Raw genomic sequence first — 13125 nt, forward strand, 5'->3', positions numbered from 1 at the left:
AGTGGCATACAGCACTGCGCGGATCGACTGCCACTTCTCGGGGTCAGACTTTCCCAATGCCTACATCCACTGGTACCAGCAGAAACCCGGGGAAGCCCCACAGCACCTTCTGTATGTGCAGACAGGGGCAGCTGCGTACTACAACCAATCCTACAGGGAAGCTTTTGGGGCCGAGAAGAAGAAGACGGAGCCCATCTGTACTCTCACAATAAAAAGAGTCACAAAGGAGCAGGAAGCCACCTATTACTGTGCTTACTGGGAGAGCACAGCCGTAGAAAACCCTCAGGCAGCCGGCACACAACCCAGGCTGTGCTCCCCACCACAGGCGGGCGAGGGCTGCAAACCTCACCTGGCTGCAGGCTCCTGCTGGCCTGGCTGGGCACACCTGCAGGAGCTCCCGAGGGTGGAAGACGTGGCAAAGAAAGGCCCCAACATACTTTATGTCCCACCTGCATCTGGCACAGCCTCATTGCACGTCAACAAGACAAGTGGTTTTTCCTGCTCGGATCCACTTGGCCAGTGCTCGACACTGGCTCCGAGCCTGTCCCCGCATAGAAGCCCTATGGAGGTCAGCGACCATGTGGCTGCTGAGAGCTTTTGTCTTGGCAGCTGCTTTTTCTTGTACGTGCCCTGCTCACCCCACTGCCTGCATGTCCTGGGAGAAGCTCTGCTGCTGCTTCAGCCTTGCATTCCCCATTTCCCTCTTGCTTTCCTACAGGCAGCCCTGCACAAGCCTTGCAGCAAAGCCCGGTATCTGTCACCAAGCCCGAAAGCAAAACGGTGCTCATCACCTGCCACGTCTCTGTCCCCGACTTTGACAAAGCTTTCATTCACTGGTACCGCACGAGGCCTGGGGCAGCTCCTGAGCGCGTTGCCTACATGGCATCCACGCTCTTCCTTGCGAACCGGGAAGATGAGGGGAAATTCAGCATCGAGAAGGACGTGGGCAAATCTCTCTGCACCCTGACGGTGACCAAAGTCACCTCGCAAGATGCTGGTACCTACTACTGCGCCAGGTGGGATGCACAGCAGTAGAGAGTCATACGCAGCCTGCACAAAGATGTGCTCCGCTTCCTGGACCAGACCCTGAAATGCCCAAAACCTCAAGGAACATGCCCACCCTGCCTCCCCATCAGCGCCAAGCCCATCGAGCACACTTCTCAGGCAGCGGGGCATCAAAGGCGCTGCAGGGCTGGTGCAGGCTGTCCAGATGCTCTCTGTGGCTGGCACCAGCAGAGAAGTCATTTCACTTCAGCAACAAAAAGGGGATTTCCCCAGGTATGGCAGGAGAGAGAGAGAAAAGGAAGAAGAAAAACCTTACAGCACATGTAGCACTGAGGTATCAGTTGCACCTCGCAGAAGAGGGAAAGCTCAGACACCTGTCACAGCTGTACAAGAACAGAGTGCCCCTATTCAGCTGGGAAAGCCTCTGAGCCCAGGTACTGCGTAGCAGCTTCCAACTCCTCTGAATGCAGCAGTAGGTTGCTCCAGACTACAAACGACCGCTACCATTCAGCAGGGTTTGGCGGCGCTGCTTTCCTGCAGCATTACCTGCCTGCTTCCTGGGGCCCCTCTCCCCAAGGCCCCCAAGTGAGTCACATCCTCTCCTCAGGCTCAGCCCCCTGGCCCTGCTGCAGAGGCAGCATCTTTCTCCCACAGCCGGAGGTGAGCGAGCGCCATCGGGATGCTGCCGCTGCCAGTCCTGGCCCTGGCTGCAGCCTGGTCACACGCGTTCCCCCTCTCAGGAGGGCAGCGTGGGGAGCAGCAGCAAGTGGCTCTCATGCATATGACCATGTGCAGGTGGCTGGCAGTGCTCGTTGTATTACTTTCTCTCCTGTCCGCTGGGCAAGCACAAGTGCTGCTGCAACAGCGTCAGCCATCTCTCACCAAAAGGACGTCTTCGACTGCAGTGATCGATTGCAAAGTCGAGGGCATAGATGACTTCCAGGGTGCTTACATCCACTGGTACCGACACATACCCTCCAGGGCTCCCGAACGGCTTCTGTATGTGACCTCAACAGCACAGATTTCCTACGACAAGGATTCCTACAAGGACAAGTACCACTCTTCTAAAAGAGGCAAAAATACCTGCACCCTGTCAGTCAAAGACATACGTGAGGATGATGAAGGTACCTACTACTGTGCCTACTGGCAGTCTCACAGAGCGAGACAATCGTAGGCAGCCTGTGCAGAAAGGTGGCTGCAGCCTGAGTGGCAGGCGTCCTCTCAGATGCAGGGAACCAACGTTACCTTCCTGCAGCCACCTCTCAGCTCCTCAAAAGTCCCTCCTGGGGCATCCCTTCCACTGAGGAAGGAAGTCTGAAGAGCTGACAAACAGAACAGGCAAGAAACGCAGTGCGTTGAAGCCTCTGCGGGCAATATGCACTGGGGTGGGGCAAAGGAGCACCCCTGTGGGTGATGACACAGAGACGTCCATTTAGGCAGCACCGCTTACACAGTCTTTGCTGAAGGTGGATGCTTTCCCAACATGGTCTGAGCTAGCAAAAAAAGAAACAACAACAGAGTAAAGGGCACAGGGAGGGAGCACAGAAGGGGCGTATTTCCAGTGAAGGTCTATCCTGGGAGCCCTGGAGCCAGCCAGCTGGAAAGCAGCTTTGCAGAAAAGGACCTGCCTGGATGTCTAGTGAAGGAATGAGAGTAAACATTGTGCCCTTGCTGCCAAGATGGCTGTCAGTACCCTGAGCTGCATGAGGCAAAGTGCTGCCAGCAGGCTGGGGGAGGTGATCCTTTCCCTTTGCTTGGCATTGCATTGGCTCCACCTGGAGCGCTGAGTCCAGTTCTGGGCTCATGAAGGGACTGATGAAGCCAGGGATAAAAGAATGGGGGCTTGCTTAATCACATTAATGATTTCTAAAAAAACCAATCGTAATTATTAAAGCCAGGAATGAAAGAATGGGGGCTTGCTTAATCGCGTTGAAGTAGATATTTTGGAGTGTCTTTTCTTACTAGCCAAAATAAGGAGTCTTGGGGCCCCTCACAGAAGATGTTTCCTGACAAAATGGGGAACCTGTCTCAAAAACCACCTGAGACCGAGCTTGTGGTTTGGACAAGAGCCAAGGAGCAGCTGAGTCTGTACAAAGGCAGGGGGTCAACCAGCAGTGATGAAGAGGAGTTATCGGCCTTCATCCCCACAACCCCTAACGACCACCACCAGAAGGCACTGCGCAGGTGCAGATGGGAGGAATTTATGGAAATGACTCCTTGGAGCTAATTTTAATACAAAGCGGGGATAGGTTATGAATATGTATAGGCGTATTGGGAAACTTCATGCATATGTAACTTTTTGCTGCATATAACCAAAGCAAGTTGCCGCGTTAAGGTGCGCATGCCTTTGGGAACTATCCCACATGTGCCTGTGTTGCGGTTCCGCTCGAGTGGGCAGCCGAGCTCCACCACAGCCACTCTCTCACTCCCCCTCCTCAAAGAGGAATGGGGAGAAAATATGTGAAAAGGGGTCAAGGGTTGAGATAAGGACGAGAAAATCACACAATAATTATTGTAACGGGCAAAACAGACTCAGCATAAGAAGATAGTAAGATTTATTGGTCATTACTAACAAGCTAGAGAAGTGAGAAACAAAGGAAAGAAACCAAAAGCACCTTCCCCCCCATCCACCCTCTTCCACCTCCTCCCCCCGAGCGGCGCAGGGGAACGGGGGAATGGGGGTTATGGTCAGTCTACAGCACTTCTTCTCTGCCGCTCCTTCTCGGTCACTCTCGTCCCCTCTGCTATGGGGTCCCACCCACGGGATGCAGTCCTTGATGAACTGATCCGGCGTGGGCTTCCCACAGGCAGCAGCTCTTCCAGAACTGCTCCAGATATGGGTCCGTACCACGGGGCCCATCCCTCAGGAGAAAACTGCTCCAACCTGGCTCCCCTACGGGCAGCAGCTCCTGCCAGGTCACCTGCTCCTGCATGGGCTCCTCTCCACGGGCTACAGGTCCGGCCCGGAATCTGCTCCGGCAGGGGTCTTCCACAGGCGGCAGCCTCCGTCGGTGCAGGTCCACCTGCTCCACCATGGTCTCCTCCACGGGCTGCAGCATGGAACCCTGCTCCACCATGGTACTCCATGGGCTGCAGGGGGACATCCTGCTTCACCATGGTCCTCACCACAGGCCGCAAGGGACTTCTGCTCCGGTGCCTGGAGCACCTCTCCCCCTCCTTCTACACTGACCTTGGCACCTGCAAGACTGTTTCTCACTCCCTTCACTCTCCCAGCTGCTGTGTGGCGCAGCGTTTTTTTCCCTGTCTTAAATATGCTCTCACAGAGGTGCAAAACAACATCGCTTATTGGCTCAGCTCTGGAAAACAATGGGGCCCTTCCCAAACATGGGGCAGCTTCTAGATCTTTCTCACAGAAACCACCCCTATGGCCCCCTGCTACCAAAACCTTGCCACGTAAACCCACTACAGCCCGGTGCTGAAATAAACCACATACCTACTTTATAACTCGTTTGCTTTGAGTTCTTCCATGAATCACTGGGGCACCTGTCTTAAGAGGAGAGGCTGAGAGAGCTGGAACTCTTCAGACCGGAGAGCCCCTCAATGTCTATAAATCCCTGAAGGGGGTGTAAAGGGCCCAGAGCCAGGCTCCTTCACATGGTGCCCTGTGAGGCAATGGGCACCAACAGAAACTCAAATGAAATTAAAATCAATCTGAGCACAAGAAAACCCTTTCTGACCCTGAGGGCAGTCCAACACTGGAATGGGTTGTTCCGAGAGGAGGTGGAGCCTCCTTGGGGACCCACTGGAAACAGTCCCGGGCAACCTGCTCTAGGCGACCCTGCTTGAACCAGGGTTGCACTTGGAGGCCTTAAGAGGCCCTTGACAACCTCAGCAGTTCTGATATTTTCTGAGCCTGGGGCCCAAGGATCAGCAAATGACCTGCTATTGAATACTGCTGAAATGAACGACCTCCTCTGCAGCGTGGAGATCTGCTCCATGTGGGACCCATGGGCTGCTATGGGACAGCCTGCTCCACCAGGGGCCTCTCCACAGCCCGCAGGGGAACTTCTGCTGCCTGCCTGGAGCACCTCCTGCCCTCCTGCTGAACTCACCTGGGGTCTGCAGGGCTGGTGCTCTCTCCTTGCTCTCCCAGCTGCTGTTGTGCAGGAGTTTCTTTTTCCCTTTCTTAAATCTGCTCTCACAGAGGCAGAAACAGTGGCAGGTCCCTGTCCTTCTCACTTTGTAACCTTTCCTCAGAGGGTGCCCATTGCTGCACTTATTCCTAAATTCCTGAATTCCAACTAACAAGATTATTCCACCTCTTTTCTCCTTATAGATGGATTTGCACTGGAAATTCCCGTACAGAATTCTATATCCATTAGCAAGTTCAAGAAATTTTCATGACTGCCCTGTGAAATCAAAAGCCTACCAACAATATTTGATAGTACTGTCTTACACTGGCATAACTTGAAGGAGAATGAAGCTCCAGAGAGGCTACTGCTCTTTGCAGTAGGGAAAACTTCAGTGGAAAGTGGCTTTCAAAGAGACAGGTACAGCGCTAAAAGGGTTTCCAAGCAGAATCGGTGTGTCCTTATAACCAGGGATGTCACTCCAGATGACACTAGCATGTACCACTGACAAACACTTTGGTGATGAGAACATTGTGCCTGCAATGCCCAAGTATTTCTAAGGAAAAACTCTTCCTCTTCCCCACTGCACTGCCCTTGCTCCCTCACTACCAGTGCTGCCAGAAGGAGCCTGGGGGACACATCCCTGTGGCTCGATGCAGGGGCTCTCCAGCTGCCACCCAAGGGAGGCACCTCCTCCTCCCACGTGGCACAGCTCAGCCTGACCTGGGGACAGTTTCCTTCTGCGAGTCTCAACTGGGAGAACAGAGAGCTCTGAGACAGCTGAGTGGGACACGCCAACATGCTGCTGCTGGCAGCGCTGGTGGCCACATCCACTTGGTCTTGTAAGTCCCTCCTAGTTTACCTTACTTTTCCTTATTGCTAAGGAAAATCTTCCCAAATCCCAGATTGGCATTAATAGCATCATATCTCCTCTCCTCTCCTCTCCTCTCCTCTCCTCTCCTCTCCTCTCCTCTCCTCTCCTCTCCTCTCCTCTCCTCTCCTCTCCTCTCCTCTCCTCTCCTCTCCTCTCCTCTCCTCTCCTCTCCTCTCCTCTCCTCTCCTCTCCTCTCCTCTCCTCTCCTCTCCTCTCCTCTCCTCTCCTCTCCTCTCCTCTCCTCCCCTCTCCTCTCCTCCCCTCTCCTCTCCTCTCCTCTCCTCTCCTCTCCTCTCCACCCCTTCCATTCTGTTCTCCTGTAGATGGATTTGCACAGGAAATTCCCATACAGACTCCTGTATCCATCACCAAATATCAAGGCAGTACACGTCTGCGATGTCATTTTAAAGACATCTCTGCAAATTTTGATAGCACCATCATACACTGGTACCAACAGAAGGAGAATAAAGCTCCAGAGTGGATGTTCTACATTTTAACAGGGAAAACATCAGTTGAGGAAAAGGGCGCACATATACAACTGAAAGGGTTTCAAGAAAGAAAATTTGTACTCTTAAAATAAGCAATATAATTCCACGTGACACAGCTACCTACTACTGTGCCTACTGGGACCCCCACTACAGCAGAAACCCAGCAATCACCTCGACCAATACTCCTTGATGGCTCAAACACAAACGATTTGAAAGATCCCAAATCACTTCCCCCAGAGTGGATGAACCGCCTGGCCTCAACATGCAGGCTCTGCACAGCCAGGACTGGCTCGGCACTGAGCCACTGGGGCACCTGTGATTTCAACGCAGCAAAAAAGGGGCAGCTGCCAAAAGCTGGGGATTTCAACGGAGCAAGTGGCACATGCAAAGGAAACGGTGAAGGGCAAATGCCTAACTCAAACTCAGCACCTCCTCTTCCCCTGGTTTTATTCAAGTGAGGAAACTGGAATATTCAAGCAGGGAACTGATTGTAAGGATTTCTTTACTGGATAGGGGAAATCTTCCGTGCCGCTGTTCCTGGAAATACCTCAGCATGTTGTTCTGGAGCTTTTCAAAGCCCGTGGTTTGACACAGAAAACTGAAAGAAAAATTTCCCTTGAAATTTCAAAATCAAACTGAGATGAGGGGGAAGACTCCCTCTGACTTGGAGTGAGAAAGTCCTGGGGGCATAGATCGGGGCACTTACTTGATAGGGCTGGGAAAATTACGTGTTGAGTAAGCAACTGGTTTGTACTTCAAGAAAGGAATGTGGCAGCAACAGCATCAGGAAACTGTCATTATAAAGCCTATTCTTGAGACATTCTTAATGGGGAAGCAGTGGAGATGGAGTCAAGCTGGGCAGAGGGCTGCTCATCAGCAGGTGTTCAGATCTCAGCATTGAATGTGTAATCACAAGATTCGGGCTTGCCAGATAAATGCCAGATGATAGAAAAATTCCTAAGCCCATGTGCAGCGTCAGATTTGGGAATCATACACTGCTTGATGAGAAAATTAGATACTAAATAAGCACAAGACATAGAAAGATGTTTATAAATATAAAGAGGAAACTAAAAATAGGAATGTGAGTGTATTGCTACCGATATCCAGAAGATGTCATGACTAGAAAGCATTTCTGTTTAAGCTAGTGAGCTAGACACATATCCCAGGTGCTCAGTTCTAGTGTGGCACCCGGACCGTGGGAGGTGGCTAAGTACAAAGACAGCTGCCCCTGATGGGTAGAGAGAAAGGCTGCTTTCTCAGGGATGTGGGAAATGGCAGGGGTAGGGCCAGGGACCAGAAGGCTTATTTGAGGGCTGGGCATGCTTTTGCTGCATATTTCTGACTTTTAAATTACTGCAGCTTTCAGTGACAGTTTGAAAGCATTGCCACATCATTTGCAGCATGGGGAAACTACTCTTCCCATGCCCACCACCACAGGAAGAGGGATTTCAGGTGGAAGCTCTCTTATCTCGTCTCTCCCTCCAAGAAGCAAAGATATACCCAGGTGGAGATGAAGCAAGAGGAACCCAGGCTAAAAGTGAGGCACAAATCCATAAGAGTGGGCAAGGAGCTGCTGCAGCAACCTACCTGTGACCGTGCTACAGTGCGTGCAGATGGCCACGAGGCAGCTGCCGTAAAGCCAAGCTGTGTCTGCTCACACCGGGCTGAATTTGGGGAGCTACAACGGGCAGTGGCATCCACCTGCAGGGCACCAGCACTTGCAGGGAGGTTCCCAGGGGCAAGGAGACCCCTGGCCCCCAGGAGCTGGAGCCACGCAGAGGAGCTGCCATTGGCTGCCGGGTGCCTGAGCCACTCCTTTCTGCCCCTCCAGCACCTGCTCCTTCCCTCCCTCTCGCCAGGGACCAGGGACGGACGCACTCTGCCCGGGCCAGGTCACAGAGGCAGACTCCACCTCGTGCCATGCTCATGCTGCCGCTGCAGGTGCTTCTGGCTGCTGCAGCCCTTTGCTGCTGTAAGTCGTAGGTGCGAGCTGCGGGGTCGGGGAGCCCGCGGGGGTTGCCCCTGCTGTCACCACAGTGCTGTTCCTCTGCTTTCCCTTGCAGATGGAGCTGCGCAAAGCCTCTGGCAGCCAAAACCTTCCGTGCGCAGAGTGGCATACAGCACTGCGCGGATCGACTGCCACTTCTCGGGGTCAGACTTTCCCAATGCCTACATCCACTGGTACCAGCAGAAACCCGGGGAAGCCCCACAGCACCTTCTGTATGTGCAGACAGGGGCAGCTGCGTACTACAACCAATCCTACAGGGAAGCTTTTGGGGCCGAGAAGAAGAAGACGGAGCCCATCTGTACTCTCACAATAAAAAGAGTCACAAAGGAGCAGGAAGCCACCTATTACTGTGCTTACTGGGAGAGCACAGCCGTAGAAAACCCTCAGGCAGCCGGCACACAACCCAGGCTGTGCTCCCCACCACAGGCGGGCGAGGGCTGCAAACCTCACCTGGCTGCAGGCTCCTGCTGGCCTGGCTGGGCACACCTGCAGGAGCTCCCGAGGGTGGAAGACGTGGCAAAGAAAGGCCCCAACATACTTTATGTCCCGCCTGCATCTGGCACAGCCTCATTGCACGTCAACAAGACAAGTGGTTTTTCCTGCTCGGATCCACTTGGCCAGTGCTCGACACTGGCTCCGAGCCTGTCCCCGCATAGAAGCCCTACGGAGGTCAGCGACCATGTGGCTGCTGAGAGCTTTCGTCTTGGCAGCTGCTTTTTCTTGTACGTGCCCTGCTCACCCCACTGCCTGCATGTCCTGGGAGAAGCTCTGCTGCTGCTTCAGCCTTGCATTCCCCATTTCCCTCTTGCTTTCCTACAGGCAGCCCTGCACAAGCCTTGCAGCAAAGCCCGGTATCTGTCACCAAGCCCGAAAGCAAAACGGTGCTCATCACCTGCCACGTCTCTGTCCCCGACTTTGACAAAGCTTTCATTCACTGGTACCGCACGAGGCCTGGGGCAGCTCCTGAGCGCGTTGCCTACATGGCATCCACGCTCTTCCTTGCGAACCGGGAAGATGAGGGGAAATTCAGCATCGAGAAGGACGTGGGCAAATCTCTCTGCACCCTGACGGTGACCAAAGTCACCTCGCAAGATGCTGGTACCTACTACTGCACCAGGTGGGATGCACAGCAGTAGAGAGTCATACGCAGCCTGCACAAAGATGTGCTCCGCTTCCTGGACCAGACCCTGAAATGCCCAAAACCTCAAGGAACATGCCCACCCTGCCTCCCCATCAGCGCCAAGCCCATCGAGCACACTTCTCAGGCAGCGGGGCATCAAAGGCGCTGCAGGGCTGGTGCAGGCTGTCCAGATGCTCTCTGTGGCTGGCACCAGCAAAGAAGTCATTTCACTTCAGCAACAAAAAGGGGATTTCCCCAGGTATGGCAGGAGAGAGAGAGAAAAGGAAGAAGAAAAACCTTACAGCACATGTAGCACTGAGGTATCAGTTGCACCTCGCAGAAGAGGGAAAGCTCAGACACCTGTCACAGCTGTACAAGAACAGAGTGCCCCTATTCAGCTGGGAAAGCCTCTGAGCCCAGGTACTGCGTAGCAGCTTCCAACTCCTCTGAAAGCAGCAGTAGGTTGCTCCAGACTACAAACGACCGCTACCATTCAGCAGGGTTTGGCGGCGCTGCTTTCCTGCAGCATTACCTGCCTGCTTCCTGGGGCCCCTCTCCCCAAGGCCCCCAAGTGAGTCACATCCTCTCCTCAGGCTCAGCCCCCTGGCCCTGCTGCAGAGGCAGCATCTTTCTCCCACAGCCGGAGGTGAGCGAGCGCCATCGGGATGCTGCCGCTGCCAGTCCTGGCCCTGGCTGCAGCCTGGTCACACGCGTTCCCCCTCTCAGGAGGGCAGCGTGGGGAGCAGCAGCAAGTGGCTCTCATGCATATGACCACGTGCAGGTGGCTGGCAGTGCTCGTTGTGTTACTTTCTCTCCTGTCCGCTGGGCAAGCACAAGTGCTGCTGCAACAGCATCAGCCATCTCTCACCAAAAGGACGTCTTCGACTGCAGTGATCGATTGCAAAGTCGAGGGCATAGATGACTTCCAGGGTGCTTACATCCACTGGTACCGACACATGCCCTCCAGGGCTTCCGAACGGCTTCTGTATGTGACCTCAACAGCACAGATTTCCTACGACAAGGATTCCTACAAGGACAAGTACCACTCTTCTAAAAGAGGCAAAAATACCTGCACCCTGTCAGTCAAAGACATACGTGAGGATGATGAAGGTACCTACTACTGTGCCTACTGGCAGTCTCACAGAGCGAGACAATCGTAGGCAGCCTGTGCAGAAAGGTGGCTGCAGCCTGAGTGGCAGGCGTCCTCTCAGATGCAGGGAACCAAAGTTACCTTCCTGCAGCCACCTCTCAGCTCCTCAAACGTCCCTCCTGGGGCATCCCTTCCACTGAGGAAGGAAGTCTGAAGAGTTGACAAACAGAACAGGCAAGAAACGCAGTGCGTTGAAGCCTCTGCGGGCAATATGCACTGGGGTGGGGCAAAGGAGCACCCCTGTGGGTGATGACACAGAGACGTCCATTTAGGCAGCACTGCTTACACAGTCTTTGCTGAAGGTGGATGCTTTCCCAACATGGTCTGAGCTAGCAAAAAAAGAAACAACAACAGAGTAAAGGGCACAGGGAGGGAGCACAGAAGGGGCGTATTTCCAGTGAAGGTCTAACCTGGGAGCCCTGGAGCCAGCCAGCTGGAAAGCAGCTTTGCAGAAAAGGACCTGCCTGGATGTCTAGTGAAGGAATGAGAGTAAACATTGTGCCCTTGCTGCCAAGATGGCTGTCAGTACCCTGAGCTGCATGAGGCAAAGTGCTGCCAGCAGGCTGGGGGAGGTGATCCTTTCCCTTTGCTTGGCATTGCATTGGCTCCACCTGGAGCGCTGAGTCCAGTTCTGGGCTCATGAAGGGACTGATGAAGCCAGGGATAAAAGAATGGGGGCTTGCTTAATCACATTAATGATTTCTAAAAAAAACAATCGTAATTATTAAAGCCAGGAATGAAAGAATGGGGGCTTGCTTAATCGCGTTGAAGTAGATATTTTGGAGTGTCTTTTCTTACTAGCCAAAATAAGGAGTCTTGGGGCCCCTCACAGAAGATGTTTCCTGACAAAATGGGGAACCTGTCTCAAAAACCACCTGAGACCGAGCTTGTGGTTTGGACAAGAGCCAAGGAGCAGCTGAGTCTGTACAAAGGCAGGGAGTCAACCAGCGGTGATGAAGAGGAGTTATCGGCCTTCATCCCCACAACCCCTAACGACCACCACCAGAAGGCACTGCGCAGGTGCAGATGGGAGGAATTTATGGAAATGACTCCTTGGAGCTAATTCTAATACAAAGCAGGGATAGGTTATGAATATGTATAGGCGTATTGGGAAACTTCATGCATATGTAACTTTTGTCTGCATATAACCAAAGCAAGTTGCCGCGTTAAGGTGCACATGCTTTTGGGAGCTATCCCGCATGTGCCCGGCACCAAAAGAAACCACATACCTTCTTTATAACTCGTTTGCTTTCAGTTACAGATTTCTTCCACAAGTCATTTTGGCGAGCCAGCCAGGAGGCTCTCTGCCTGCCCACAGGAGTGGCCACGCTGTGGACATCCTAGCGCGCACTGGGTACAATTTCCTGGAGGAACTCCGTTCCTCGGCTGCTCACTGTGGGGGCAGACCATGACCTGCTGGACTGTGGACAAATGGTATGTGTAACAGTAGAGGAAGGGCATGTAAGTTGTACACGTGTCTGGGGCAGCTGGTAAATCGCACGGAGACATCTGGCGTGCAGCATAGTTCCCGTAAGGGAGGAGGGTACCCTACAGGCTGACCAATAGACTAGTCAACGGGGATTTGCTGGCCAATGGAACAGCCGCTAGTGATCTTGGGAGTAGATCGAGCAAATCCGAGGTTACCACTGCATCCTGGTTTTGGGAGCCAGGACAGACCAGCTAATGACTATAAGACGCAGAAGGGTAAGCTGGCCTCTCACAATTGTGACAAGTTTACCTGGGTCATGTTTGCAGCTGCTGGAGGGATATTAATTGGAGTGTTACTAATTGTATGTATTATTTGTAGATGTCTGGGTGTCTTATGTTGAAAGCATTTGTGTAAGTGTATGTGTTTGAGGCAAAGTATTGTTGTGAAGCGAGTTACTCCGTGAGGAACACAGCCAGAGATGATACAAACAAGTTTGCTTAAGTGATATATTCTTTTGGTATGACTGAGAAGTGTACGTGGCCTCTCTGTGTGATTGCATGATTGTGCTGAGTGAGTGAGACGCAGCATCACTGGGAAGCAAGTGTGGAGTTCCGATCTGTGGTTCCGTATTCTCTGCGAGGGGAGCGTCCGGAGATGAATGAAGAGCGTGACAGACTGAAAAGAAGTGCTGTTTTATCCAAGTGTTGACTGGTGATGCCCAAAATTCGGGCCCAGCAGTGCATCTTGTAATCCTATTTTTTGTATTTAAATGTTTTGAGTGTGACAAGTAGTGGGAGCATTATCTGAGTAAAAGTTTAGAAGTTTTGGTATATTCAAGGTGGTGTTTGGTCAGTGTCCCAAGTATTAAGGGGGGGAGGGGGGGCTGATCATCAAAGCGGTAGAATGGAGAGTCACTTCTTTGGTGGTTCAGGCTTGAGTCCTGGGAATTTGGTAAGAAGA

General features: G+C 52.9%; 3 gene segments (V, D, J or C); all 3 read left to right on the forward strand.

Annotated features, from left to right (window-relative positions):
- The first annotated feature begins 578 nt into the window (after nt 1–578).
- Nucleotides 579–1035, forward strand: LOC309875682 (putative non-functional T cell receptor gamma variable 10). The segment is given in 2 exons: nt 579–621; nt 719–1035.
- Nucleotides 1036–9145: 8110 nt separating this feature from the next.
- LOC309875683 (putative non-functional T cell receptor gamma variable 10) lies at nt 9146–9602 on the forward strand. The segment is given in 2 exons: nt 9146–9188; nt 9286–9602.
- A 649-nt stretch (nt 9603–10251) lies between these two features.
- Nucleotides 10252–10746, forward strand: LOC309875685 (T cell receptor gamma variable 3-like). The segment is given in 1 exon: nt 10252–10746.
- Nucleotides 10747–13125: the final 2379 nt, after the last annotated feature.

This window comes from Aythya marila (genome assembly GCF_965140915.1).
Source record: "Aythya marila genome assembly, chromosome: 2".
NCBI lineage: Eukaryota > Metazoa > Chordata > Aves > Anseriformes > Anatidae > Aythya > Aythya marila.